Source organism: Schistocerca cancellata, chromosome 9, assembly GCF_023864275.1.
Source record: "Schistocerca cancellata isolate TAMUIC-IGC-003103 chromosome 9, iqSchCanc2.1, whole genome shotgun sequence".
NCBI lineage: Eukaryota > Metazoa > Arthropoda > Insecta > Orthoptera > Acrididae > Schistocerca > Schistocerca cancellata.
In genome coordinates, this window is record NC_064634.1 from 337,612,252 (window position 1) to 337,625,857 (window position 13,606).

Consider the following 13,606-nt stretch of genomic DNA (forward strand, 5'->3'; position numbering starts at 1 on the left):
GTCATTATATTCTTCTATTCATGTAGCATTGAATATAACTACACAGCAGATAAAATCGGTCTGCAATAAACAGATTAAAAATTCACGACTGGTGCTGCCCTTCCTCCTATCGTGAAACGAAGATTCCATATCTCGTACACCTTCCAAGTTATTATTTTTTGAAATGACAGCTGGACTTCATGGACACGCTATACTTTTGTTAATAAGCTTGGACGTGGTGCCGAGTCAATTTTTTCCCGAAGTCGAGAAGTATTTTGGTCCATGGCTTTGAGGATATCCTGTAAGAAGAGGGCAAGGAAAGTGTGAAATGACCGATAGCTTCGGAATCCACGGTAGCTGGTGCGAAGGAGACAATTCTGTTCGAGATACATTACATCTGTGCTAGCGATTCAAGTGAAACTTTTTTATATGGAGGTTTCATAGTCAGAACTCTTTACCTTCCAGGGACGAAAAGGTACGTTATAACTTTGAATAAATTTTAATACTTTTAGTTTGACCACATTTTCAATAAATACCAAGGAATTGAAAATCCATGAAACACGTACACTACGGAAGCTCTCCGAAGCAGGAGAGAAACGGTTGAAATGTTTGCACCTCGTCGCTGAAGTGTAACCATAGACCTTAAATATTTAGTCTAGCAACAGAATACAGGCATTTCAATGGACAAACTGCTGGGTATGATAAGTCAAAATAAAGCAATGAGTCTCCGAGTGTGTAGTAGGCATTATACACTCTAAGAGGGGGAGAAAAAGAGACACATCACAGAGAAGCAAATGGCCTCAATTTAAGAAAAACTGCGTGATTTATTCAGGAGAAAGAGTTTCACAAATTAAGCAAGCTAATAATACGTTGGTCCATCTCTGGCCTTTATGCAAGCAGTTATTCGGCTTGGCACTGATTGAAAGAGTTGTTGGATGTCCTATTGAGGAATATAGTGCCAAATTTTGTCCAAATGGCGAGATAGATCGTCAAAATTGAGAGCTGCTTGGAGAACCCTGCCCATAACACTTCAAACGTTACTTCATATCATAGCAGGGCCTCTTTGGTTGTCGACCGCGGAACCTCACAGCACCGCGGTACGACGACAGCATTGGACGCCCAGATCCATTTCAACAAGATAATGCCCACCCGCACACGGGGAGAGTTTCTACTGATTGCTTTCGTACTTGACGAAGCCTACCTTGGCCAACAAGGTCGCCGGATCTTTCCCCAGTTGAGAATGTTTGGAGCGTAACGGACAGGGCTTTCCAACCAGCTCGGAATTTTGACTATCTAACGCGCCAATTGGACAGAACCTGGCACGGCATACCGAAGATTTGACATCTGTCGCAAGAGTCTTTCATGAGGTATTTTTTCAAGAAGGCCACTTGAAAAGAAGATGGTCTGTGTAACAATGTGGTTTCTTATCTGTAAATGTGTTATTGTGTAGCTGTTCATGATCGAGTGATCATACTGAAGTGGTGTGTGTGTTCTCAGAGAGGCATCAAAAGATTTGACTGCATAATTCCTGTGGCCCTTACCTGTAATGTGTGACGTCCTCTTCGTCGCGTTGGCGCGGTGTCTCGGCGCCAATGTCCGCCTCAGCATCCCGGTCCGTCACCTGCACACACGTAACGCAAACATTTACTTCAAACTTTCCGCGAAGACTTTCTCAGGTGAATGACGTAGCTGTAAGCGGAAACAAACCCGCATATTTGCTTCTGCAGCACTCGGTCTCACTGTGTAAGAATTGTTTGCGCGAAGTAAGAGTGGATATGGGGCTACCGGTTACAAAGCTAGAGAAGCGCTTTTTAGGAAGTCTTGCATTTCTCACCTACCAACATGGGCACCTAAGAGGTGCAAGATTCTAAAATTTCCACTTTTATATAAACGATTTGGCGAGTTTGAGAACATGTTGCACATCAAATCTGTATCTGACAGCAAGTGCAGAAAACACGTTGCATTTCGGATGTTTGATAATTTAGTCAATATTTTATTCATATAAAGTACTCATGATCATCATCCTCCTCTTCCTCCTCATCCTCCTTTCTTCTCCTCTACATCATGGAACCTGTTCTGGCTTCAGTTCTAAAAAGGTCCATCGTTTTTCTTGGTCAACTTGCGTCACTTACCCCTATGAGTATATATAGCAAATCTTTTTTGAAATATCTTCAGTTTACTTTTTCCTTCCATTTCCACTTGGTTGCGTAGATTTCCTCCGTTATTGCAAATATTTTAAGCTTATTTTTAATATCTTCTAGTATACATCCTCTAACTGGTTTGGGACATATCAATTCTGACGTCACAGTTCTATTGATCTACGCCTCAGATCAGTTGCGTTTCTTCAGTTGTCCCTGTCTTTAATGTTCTTTTTATAGTTCCTCCGACACCGTGAAATTTTGCTGCTTTATTCTTTACGTCTTTATCATAATTAATCGCTGCCCAGGTAGTTAAAATGACTTACTTGCCCGATTGATTTGTTTTCTATCACTACTTTTGATCTCAACTGTTATTTCTCCCGGAATATTATTAACCTCGTCTTTTCTACAGATATTTTGAAATTACTGTTCTAACCAACTTGGTTTCATGTAACGTGACATACTGTGATTCCTGGAAGGTAAACATGTTTTGACAACATATATAAAATACATCTCTTTCTGTTATTATGTACACGTATTCCACTTCTTCGATTTAACGATCTGAAATTATGGGCCCATATGATTAAATCCAGCGTATCCAACAAGTTGGGAAATAGAGCTAGAAAATGTTCACAAAATAAATTTTTATTCATAAACCAGTAACGTCCGGTTTTCACCGAAAATTAAAAACGCAGAAACAGAAAAAAATTCAGAACAGCTTGGTTACTAAATAACATAAAAAGCTTTGCTGGTTGAGACAGATGGAGAAACCATAGGCACTGGCGGAGCAAGTGCTGCATAAGACCGACCACATAATAAAATTAGCCGACCTGCAAGTTGTCTCTGTGGAGAAGAGCTACCACGCCCGCTTGATTAGAGAAGCTACTGAAAATCGTTAACATGAAAACAGTTTTAACAAGAAATACGAAGGTCACGAGATAAGCGTATCTGTGATTCCTGTGCTGCAACGAATGATTCTTGCAACTCACAATGTTAAGCTACAGCGGTAAAGCGGCAATTTACAGAGAAAGCCCAGTATTGGTGAGCGACGGGATGCCAGTCAGTGCCCCCATTGTCACCCGTGGATGCTACACCACGTACCAATATGGGTGTTTCAGCATAGGTCGATACCTCGTACCTCAGAATCGCTTGTGCTATTGATCTATAATGTAATCATTTCATGTACTCCATATGCACTGTTGCAACGACAGTGCCTTGGAAACCTCTAAAAGGCTATACTAATTTTTTCCGGTAGTGTATATTTTCCCATACCTAAAAATGAAAAACTCAGTTATACTTTACCTGAAATTGTGTTAACATTACCTCACTGTTTTAAAAAACAAATAACCTTCACTGTTTGAGTTCGCAACAACTGCGCTGATAAGTACATATTACAGCTAACAACAACCATCCAACAATAACGAATTATCATCTACATCTACATCTGCATGGATACTCTGAAAATTACATTTAAGTGCCTGGCAGAGGGTTCATCGAACCACCTACACAATTCTCTATTATTCCAATCTCGTACAGCGCGCGGAAAGAATGAACACCTATATCTTTCCGTACGAGCTCTGATTTCCCTCATTTTATCGTGGTGATCATTTCTCCATATGTAGGTCGGTGTCAACAAATATTTTCGCATTCGGAGGAGAAAGTTGGTGATTGGAATTTCGTGAGAAGATTCCGTTCCAACGAAAAACGCCTTTCTTTTAATGATTTCCAGCCCAAATCCTATATCATTTCTGTGACACTCTCTCCCATATTTCGTGATAATACAAAACGCGCCGCCTTGCTTTGAACTTTTTCTATGTACTCCGTCAGTCCTATCTGGTAAGGATCCTACACCGCGCAGCAGCATTCTAAAAGAGGACGGACAAGCGTAGTGTAGGCAGTCTCCTTTGTAGGTCTGTTACATTTTCTGCCAATAAAACTGAGTCTTTGGTTGGCCTTCCTCACAACATTTTCTATGTGTTCTTTCCAATTTAAGTTGTTCGTAATTGTAATACCTAGGTATTTAGTTGAATTAACGGCTTTTAGATTAGACTGATTTATCGTGTAACCCAAGTTTAACGAGTTCCTTTTAGCACTCATGTGGATGACCTCACTTTTCGTTATTTAGGGTCAATTGTCACTTTTCGCACCATTCAGATATTTTTTCTAAATCGTTTTGCAGTTTGTTTTGTTCTTAAAACTGAGAAATTTAGAAACAAGTTATAATGTTTTCTCAGATCATTATAGAAAACTTCGAACACTGCCTTACTTCTTTGTTCTTGCAGCTTATTCTCGTTTCCCTGGCCTCACTGTTCTGGGCAGTCGCATGAACTACGTAATACTATTTCATCCTTTGCATCCATATCATTGCACAACGAGAGCTCAGAGCTCATATTGATTTCTCCCCCGGAACTACAGTGTGGTAGTGGTAGAGACTGGTCGACAGTTTTTTAATTTAAATTTAATCGTATGGCTAGGGTCCCCCGTCGGGCAGACAGTTCGCCGGGTGCCTGTCTTTCAATGTGACGCCACTGCGGCGGCCTGCAGTCGATGAGGATGATAGGATGATGATGAGGACAGCACAACACCCAGTCCCTGTGCGGAGAAAATTCCCCGACCCAGCCGGGAATCGAACCCGGGCCCAGAGGATTGACAATCCGTAACGCTGACCATTCAGCTACCGGGGGCGGACACTGGTCGACAGTGCATAAAAGAGAGCTAAACGAGTCTAAGCTTCCGGCTTAACTATCTTTCACAAAATTCATAACACAAAGCTGTAGTTGGGTCTTTTTTTGTACTACCGGTTTCGGTTACAAACCATCTTCTGGTGCCTGTATCATCGTAACTGGAGTGTGAGTCACAAAAGTAATTACAATAAAAAAATAAAATGTAAATGACAAAGGTAATACACTATAGTATTTACAAAAGTCTAACAAAAACACCTTGCATATTATGAAAAACCAAACACAGGAATGCAGCTATTGACAGATTCATTGGCAAAAATATGTCTGTCAGGTGAAAACCGAAAAACAGAATTAGAGGGAATCAGAAATCGACAAGAAGACTTACATACACATAGGTGATGTAAAAACAGCTCAACTGCATGGTAGTGTGAGCAATGCACACGGAATACGAAGAACAAAGATCACCTAGTGGAATACAGAGTTCGAAACTAACAAGACATTTAAACCAGGCTACACTACAAAACAATTCCACCACAGCGATTCTGACTTGTTCATCGCTCTGTTTGACCAGTTTTGTACTGTGCTCAGGTTGAAATGTTAGCTTCGATCTCTGTATTCCATTAGTTGTTCTTTGTACTCCCTGTGCTTTGCTCACACTACTATGTAGTTGACCTGTTTATACATCACCTATGCCGTGTTTAACAATTCATGTTACACATTTTTGAGGTTGTAGAGGAGACTTAGTAGATCGAGTTTTACGTAGGAAGCCGTGTTCGGAAACTTTATCCAAAGACGCTACAGAAACGTTATAGGAGCCGGCGTCTGGAAGTGTGCGTATATATGATTATTCCATGATGATGAACGAACATTCAAGGATGGTGGAGAAGGATAAATGTATCACTCTGACGTAAGGGTGCCTGTAACGGAATCGAAAGAGTCGAAAGTTATAGGCGAAAACCGATTTGATACCTTTGACAGTGGAATACGTGTACTGGTACTGCTGTTGTTACAGGGACCCTTACCTCAAATTGATACATTTATCCTTCTCCATCATCGTAGATAATTTGTACATCTTCACGAAATTACTCTGTATATACACGCATCAAAAAAAGTTTTGCATCACCCCGGTTCCCGGAACTCCTGAAGATAGACGTTGACTGTGGATATTGTATCACAGACACAGTCCCTTTGACTGTTCAGAGATGTTACTAAACATGCATGAAGATGTAAACAACCATGCGTGAGCAGCTCCTATTAGACGGAGGGGGTCAGACTGCCGATCAAAATGGTTCAAATGGCTCTGAGGACTAAGCGACTTAACTTCTGATGTCATCAGTCGCCTATAACTTAGAACTAATTACACCTAACTAACCTAAGGACATCACACACATCCATACCCGAGACAGGATTCGAACCTGCGACCGGAGAGGTCGCTCGGCTCCAGACTGTAGCGCCTAGAACCGCACGGCCACTCCGGCCGGCAGACTGCCGATCAGTTCCAGTCATTCCACCAGGAAGGAGGTACACGGCTTGTGTTGTCTGTAGTTCAACCCAGCCTAGAAGGTCAATACCGCAGTTCAATAGCGTCCGCATTTTTAGTTTGAGCCAGAAAGAGCTCTCAATAAGGGGAGTGTCCAGGCGTCTCTGAGTGAACCAAAGCGATGTTGTTCGGACATGGAGGAGATACAGAGAGACATGAACTGTCGATGACGTGCCTTGCTCAGGCCGCCCAAGGGCTATTACTGGATGACCGCTACCTACGGATTATGGCTCAGAGGAACGCTTACAGGAACGCCAAAAGACGTCGTGTTACGACTCAAACTGTACGCAGTAGGCTGCTTGATGCACAACTTCACTCCCGACGTCCATGGCGAGGTCCATCTTTGCAACCACGACACCATGCAGCGCGGTACAGATGGGCCCAACAACATGCCGAATGGAGCGCTCAGGATTGGCTCTGAGCGCTATGGGACTTAACATCTGAGGTCATCAGTCCCCTAGAACTTAGAACTACTTAAACCTAACTAACCTAAGGACATCACACACATCCATGCCTGAGGCAGGATTCGAACCAGCGACCGTAGCTGTCGCGCGGTTCCACACTGTAGCGCGTAGAACCGCTCGGCCACTGCGTCCGGCTCAGGATTGGCATCACGTTCTCTTCACCAATGAGTGTCGCATATGCCTTCAACCAGGCAATCGTCGGAGAGGTTTTTGGAGGCAACCCGGTCAGGCTGAACCCCGTAGACACACTGTCCAGAGAGTGCATAAAGGTGGAGGTTTCCTGCTGTTTTGCGGTGGCATAATGTGGGGCCTACGTACGCCGCTGGTGGTCATGGAAGGCGCCGTAACGGCTGTACGATACGTGAATGCCATCCTCCGACCGATAGTACAACCATATCGGCAGCATATTGGCGAGGCATTCGTCTTCATGGACGACGATTCGGGCCCCCATCGTACACATCTTGTGAATGACTTCCTTCAGGCTAACGATATCGCTCGACTGGAGTGGTCGGCATGTTCTCCAGACATGAACCCTATCGACAAGCCTGGGGTGGATTGAAAAGGGCTATTTATGGAGGACGTTACCCATCAACCACTCTGAGTAATCTAAACTGAATCGCCGTTGAGGAGTGGGACAATCTGGAACAACAGTGCCTTTTGAACTCGTGGATAGTATGCCACGACGAATACAGGCATGCATCAATGTAAGAGGACGTGCTACTGGGTACTAGAGGTACCGGAGTGTACAGCAATCTCTGGAAGTCTCACTGTATGGTGGTACAACATGCAAAGTGTGGTTTTCATGAGCATTAAAAAGGGCGGAAATTATGTTTATGTTGATCTCTATTCCAATTTTCTGTGCAGGTTCCGGTACTCTCGGAATTGACGTGATGCAAAACTTTTATTTGATGTGTGTACATGCATTTACAGGCACCCGCGCCTATAACCTTGAGTCTGTAACGTTGCTGGTTGACGTTCCGAGACATACGTTTCTATGTAAAACTTCATTTACCAAGTCCCCTCCACAACCACAAGAGGTGTGCAGCATGAAGTTCAAACAGCCAGTACATGTATGCAGTCCTTCTTGTCGGCTTCTAATACCCTGTAGTGTTATTTTTCAAATTGGAAAACTTAGTTTTATCAATGAACGTGTCAATAGCTTCACTACTCTGCTTGCATTTCCGTAATATGTAAGTTGTTTTTGTTCGACCTTTGTAAGTAATACAGTGTACCGTTCTTGCCACTAACATTTTTTTTGTCGTTGGAGTTACATTTGTAACTCATGCTCCAATTGCGATGATACACGTAACTGATGATGGTTTTTTAACCGAAACTGGCAATAGAATAAAAGAATCAATTACAATTTCGTGTTATGAATTTTGTGTAGCTTATTTACGCTGTTGACAACTGTCTGAAGAAAATGTCTGATAGTCTTTTACAGTCGTAGTGTGCCAGCTGCAGAGAACTTGGGATACGACATTTTGTACTGAATTTCCCTCTGAACGCCTTGTCACGCAGCTGAAATACTTACGGGACAGATGGGCAATCAGTTTCTAAGAACCGCTTAAGTTCTGTGTATAGAAAATTGTCAAATGTGTGTGAGTTCCTAAGGGACCAAACTGCTGAGGTAATCGGTCTCTAGACTTACACACTACTTAAATTAACTTATGCTAACAACAACACACACAGGACTCGAACCTCCAGGTGGAGGGGCCGCGCAATCCGTGACATGGCGCCTCGAACCGTGCGGCCACACCGCCCTGTGAATGTTGTTGTTGTGGTCTTCAGTCCTGAGACTGGTTTGATGCAGCTGTCCATGCTACTCTACCCTGTGCAAGCTTCTTCATCTCCCAGTACTTACTGCAACCTACATCCTTCTGAATCTGCTTAGTGTATTCATCTCTTGGTCTCCCTCTACGATTTTTACCCACCACGCTGCCCTCCAATGCTAAATTTGTGATCCCCTGATGCCTCAGAACATGTCCTAAATCATGAAATTCTGCTAGACAAGCTCAAGTATTGTGGCATGAGTGGGACAGTGCACAAATGGTTTAATTCGTACCTAACTGGAAGAGTGCAGAAAGTTGAAATAAGTAGTTCTCGTAACATGCAAAGATCAGCACATTCCTCAAACTGGGGAACTATCAAGAATGGGGTTCCACAAGGGTCAGTCTTGGGTCCTTTGTTGTTCTTATTATATATTAATGACTTGCCATTCTATATTCATGAAGAGGCAAAGTTAGTTCTCTTTGCTGATGATAGAAGTATAGTAATCACACCTGAGAAATAAGAATTATCTGATGAAATTGTCAATACTGTCTTTCAGAAAATTACTAAGTGGTTCCTTGTAAACGGACTCTCACTGAATTTTGATAAGACACAGTACATACAGTTCCGTACAGTGAATGGTATGATGCCATTAATAAATATAGACCTTAATCAGAAGCATATTGCTAAGGTAGAACATTCCAAATTTTTAGGTATGTCCATTGATGAGAGATTAAATTGGAAGAAACACATTGATGATCTGCTGAAACGTTTGAGTTCAGCTACTTATGCAATAAGGGTCATTGCAAATTTTGGTCATAAACATCATAGTAAATTAGCTTACTACGCCTATTTTTACTCATTGCTTTCATATGGCATCATATTTTGGGGTAATTCATCACTGAGGAATACAGTATTTATTGCACAAAAGCGTGTAATCAGAATAATAGCTGGAGTCCACCCAAGATCATCCTGCAGACATTTATTTAAGGATCTAGGGATATTCACAGTAGCTTCTCAGTATATATACTCTCTTATGAAATTTGTTATCAACAACCAAACCCAATTCAAAAGTAATAGCAGTGTGCATAACTACAATACTAGGAGAAAGGACGATCTTCACTATTCAAGATTAAATCTAACTTTGGCACAGAAAGGGGTGAATTATACTGGCACTAAAGTCTTTGGTCACTTACCAAATAGTATCAAAAGTCTGACAGATAACCAACAAGTATTTAAGAAGAAATTAAAAGAATTTCTGAATGACAACTCCTTCTACTCCATAGAGGAATTTTTAGATATAAATTAAGAAAAAAATAAATAAAAATAAATAAATAAATAAATAAATAAAAATAAAAAAACACACAAAAAATAAAGTTGTTATATTAACTTAAGTATGTTGTTAAATTAACATAATTATGTCAAGTATTGGAAAATTCGACTCGTTCCACATCATTACGAAATATCGTATGCATGATCCATGGAACTAGTATTAATCTAATCTAATCTAATATAATCTAATCTAATCTACCAACCGGTCCCTTCTTCTTGTCAAGTTGTGCCACAAACTCCTCTTCTCCCCAATTCTATTCAATACCTCCTCATTAGTTATGTGATCTACCCATGTAATCTTCAGCATTCTTCTGTAGCACCACATTTTGAAAGCTTCTCTTCTCTTCTTGTCCAAACTATTTATCGTCCATGTTTCACTTCCATACATGGCTACACTCCATACAAATACTTTCAGTAACGACTTCCTGACACTTAAATCCATACTCGATGTTAACAAATTTCTCGTCTTCAGAAACGCTTTCCTTGCCATTGCCAGTCTATATTTTATATCTTCTCTACTTCGACCATCATCAGTTATTTTGCTCCCCAAATAGCAAAACTCCTTTACTACTTTAACTGTCTCATTTCCTAATCTAATTCCCTCAGCTTCACTCGACTTAATTCGACTACATTCCATTATACTCGTTTTGCTGTTGTTGATGTTCATCTTATATCCAATTTTCAAGACACTGTCCATTCCGATCAACTGCTCTTCCAAATCCCTTGCTGTCTGACAGAATTACAATGTCATCGGCAAACTTCAAAGTTTTTATTTCTTCTCCGTGGATGTTAATACCTACTCCGAATTTTTCTTTTGTTTCCTTTACTGCTTGCTCAATATACAGATTGAATAACATCGGGGAGAGGATATAGGACTGCCGAAATGACGTCGGAGCGTTGGACGGCGGCTGGGCCATGTATCATGCCGGTGGCGATTACGACTGCTCGGCACCTCGGAAGGTGCTGATGGAGAGGGGGTGCCGAGGGGGTGGGGAGGCGCGGGGAGGGTCGTCGAACCTAAGGCGGTTAGCGGTGTCGCCAACCTGGGACATCTGCTGCCGAGGCCGCTCGCTGCGACTGGCTGCCACGCAAGTAACGCATCTGCTCGCAGACTGGAAACATCAATCTGCCCCGTCGAGAATATAAAGTTACCGCCACCTTCTTCGGTATTATGTAAATCCAAAAATTCTGTCACGCCGCTTGAAAATTTATGGCCTTATCGACTGGTAGAGAGTCCGGACTAGTTGTACATATAACACTGCTCCCAGTTTTTTGATGTCTATTTATTTTGCACGTGTAGTTCCGTAGGACCAAACTGAGGAGATAATCTCCATGGACAGGGTACATGTCAGTACATGAAATTACAACAGAAAAGTAATAACAGATAAAATAAAATGTTTATGAATAATAAAAAGAGTTAAGCTGTAAGTTTATGTAAACGCAATCAACAACATAACGCAGGAATCAGCTTAATTTTTCAAGAACTCCTTTGACAAAATAAAAGAAGTGAGCCATAAGCAAACTCTTCAGTTTGGATTTGGAAGCGCATGGATTACTGTTAAGATTTTTGGATTCTTGTGGTAGCTTGTTGAAAATGGATGCAGCAGAATATTGCACGCCTTTCTGCGCAAGTCAAGGATGCGCGATGCAAATGCAGATTCGATTTCTGCCTAGTAGTAACTGAGTGAAGGATGCTAATTCTTGGGAATAAGCTGATATTGTTGACAAGAAACGACAAATCGAATGTCAGAACATTCAGAATAATGAGCAAGGGACGATAAGAGGTTCGGAATTTCATCTACACGAACTCTGTTGGAATTAATATATAGATTGACGGAAAGAATATAGCAACAGCAAGAAGGAGTTGTGCGACATAAACGACAGTTGGTAGGCTTGTTTCTACACCTGAAACATGATGTCTGTTCGCATTTCGCACCAGTCTCATGAGAGTTGCGCTATTCGTAGGTTTGCTTTAAATACAGTCTGTAACAGTTGTAAGGTTCAGTTACCTTTAGAGATCGGACGTGGTGAGTGGATCTTAGTCAAGAACGGCTTTAAGGTGACAAAAACGTCATTATCAACACCTCGCTGAGTTTTAGTTTTAGTTATGTTATGTTCCGTAGATAATTTTCCCGATTATTTTATCGATATGATGTGGAACAGGTTAGATAACAAAATATATATACCCACATGAATAGTGCTAATATTACTATTACTGAAATTTTTAGTTCTACACATGCAACTACATTTAGAGGTACAATCTCTTTTTTTACCATTTCTGTAACAGGAACTCGTCCATGGAGTAGAAGGAGTTGTCCAAAAGAAATGACTTTAAGCTAGATTTAAAACTTGATGTACTATCTGCCAGACACTTTATGTTGTTGGGCAAATGATCAAAGCTTTTTGTTGCTGAATAATGTACTCGTTTTTGAGCAACCGACAGCTTCAATAACGGATAGGAAAGGTCATTTTTCCCTCTAGTGTTGTACGTATGAACATCACCGTTCTTCGCGAACTGAGATGGATTATTTGTAACGAATTTCATTAGCAAATATATGTACTCTGATGGTGCAGTTAAAATACCTAATAGCAAAATACCTAATAGCAAAGATAAGATCCAGTTATTAGCCAACAGTGGGGTATACAAAATCACCTGTTCTGATTGTGACGAATTTTACATTGGTCAGTCAGGCAGAGACATATCAATTAGGCTGGCTGAACATGAACGCAGCTGGAGGTTGCAGAATTCAGACTCTACATTTGCTGAGCATGTACTGAGTGAGGGTCACAACTACCAGCCAGTGTCCCATGTACTTCACTTAGCAAACAAAGGCCATAAACTCAACCTGCTGGAAGCCCTGGAAATTAACAAACATCTTGCTCACAGTCCAGATCTCATCCTAAATGACCAGACACAACTCAACACTTCCCCTCTCCTAAACTTCATATAATCATCTTTCTTGTTCATTACTTTCCACACTCTCTCTTCCTACATATTCCCATTTTCCTGTAGTCATTAAGTTGTTTTATTTGTTGCAGTTGCCTTTGTATTCCACATATGCTGTAGTTTCAATAGTTAAGGGTTTGCTTTTAACTTGTACTTGTATTACTGTCCATGTTTAACTCCCCTTGTAGTTGTCTCATCAAATACTGTTCATATTTTACTTTGCTCATTTATTTAATGTAAACTGGTATACAGCCACTGCTTTGATTATAATGTTAATGTTAAAATGCTGTACCACCACACTCTCAAACTGTAGGTTCCCTCAAACACCTCAATTTTCCTGCATTTATTAATTTCTGTTTATTGTATTGATATGGCTTAAGTTCCTCGTGTATTCTGTATTTACATTGACAACTGTCTCTTCTTTTTTAATTGGTTGTGTATTACTCTCCATGTTTCATACCTCTTGATGCAGCCTTGCCTAGTACTAATTTTATCTTATTTCAATAGTTTTGTTTATCAATAGAAACTGTTATGTAGGCATGCTATTCTTATTTTGTGCTAAAGGTTTTCCTGTCAACTCCATTGTTATTTATGTACTGTTCAGTTTTTACTGTTTCATTGCAAAGATGTTACTCACTGTATGTTTCTACTTCACTCTAGACGTGTTACTTCTCTTCCAATGTTGTCTGCTAACATTTAACTTCTTTGGTGATAATACTCAGTAAATGCCTGAAGATGGCCTTGTAAGCCGAAAACCG

General features: G+C 41.0%; 1 long non-coding RNA gene across 1 annotated transcript in view; it reads right to left on the reverse strand.

Moving 5' to 3' along the window:
* LOC126101030 (uncharacterized) overlaps positions 1-13,606 on the reverse strand; it is a 676,417-nt gene that overhangs the window by 17,428 nt on the left and 645,383 nt on the right. Inside the window, exon 6 of the long non-coding RNA XR_007522246.1 lies at positions 1,521-1,600. This is a non-coding gene — a long non-coding RNA (uncharacterized LOC126101030). The remainder of the gene's footprint in view (positions 1-1,520; positions 1,601-13,606) is intronic.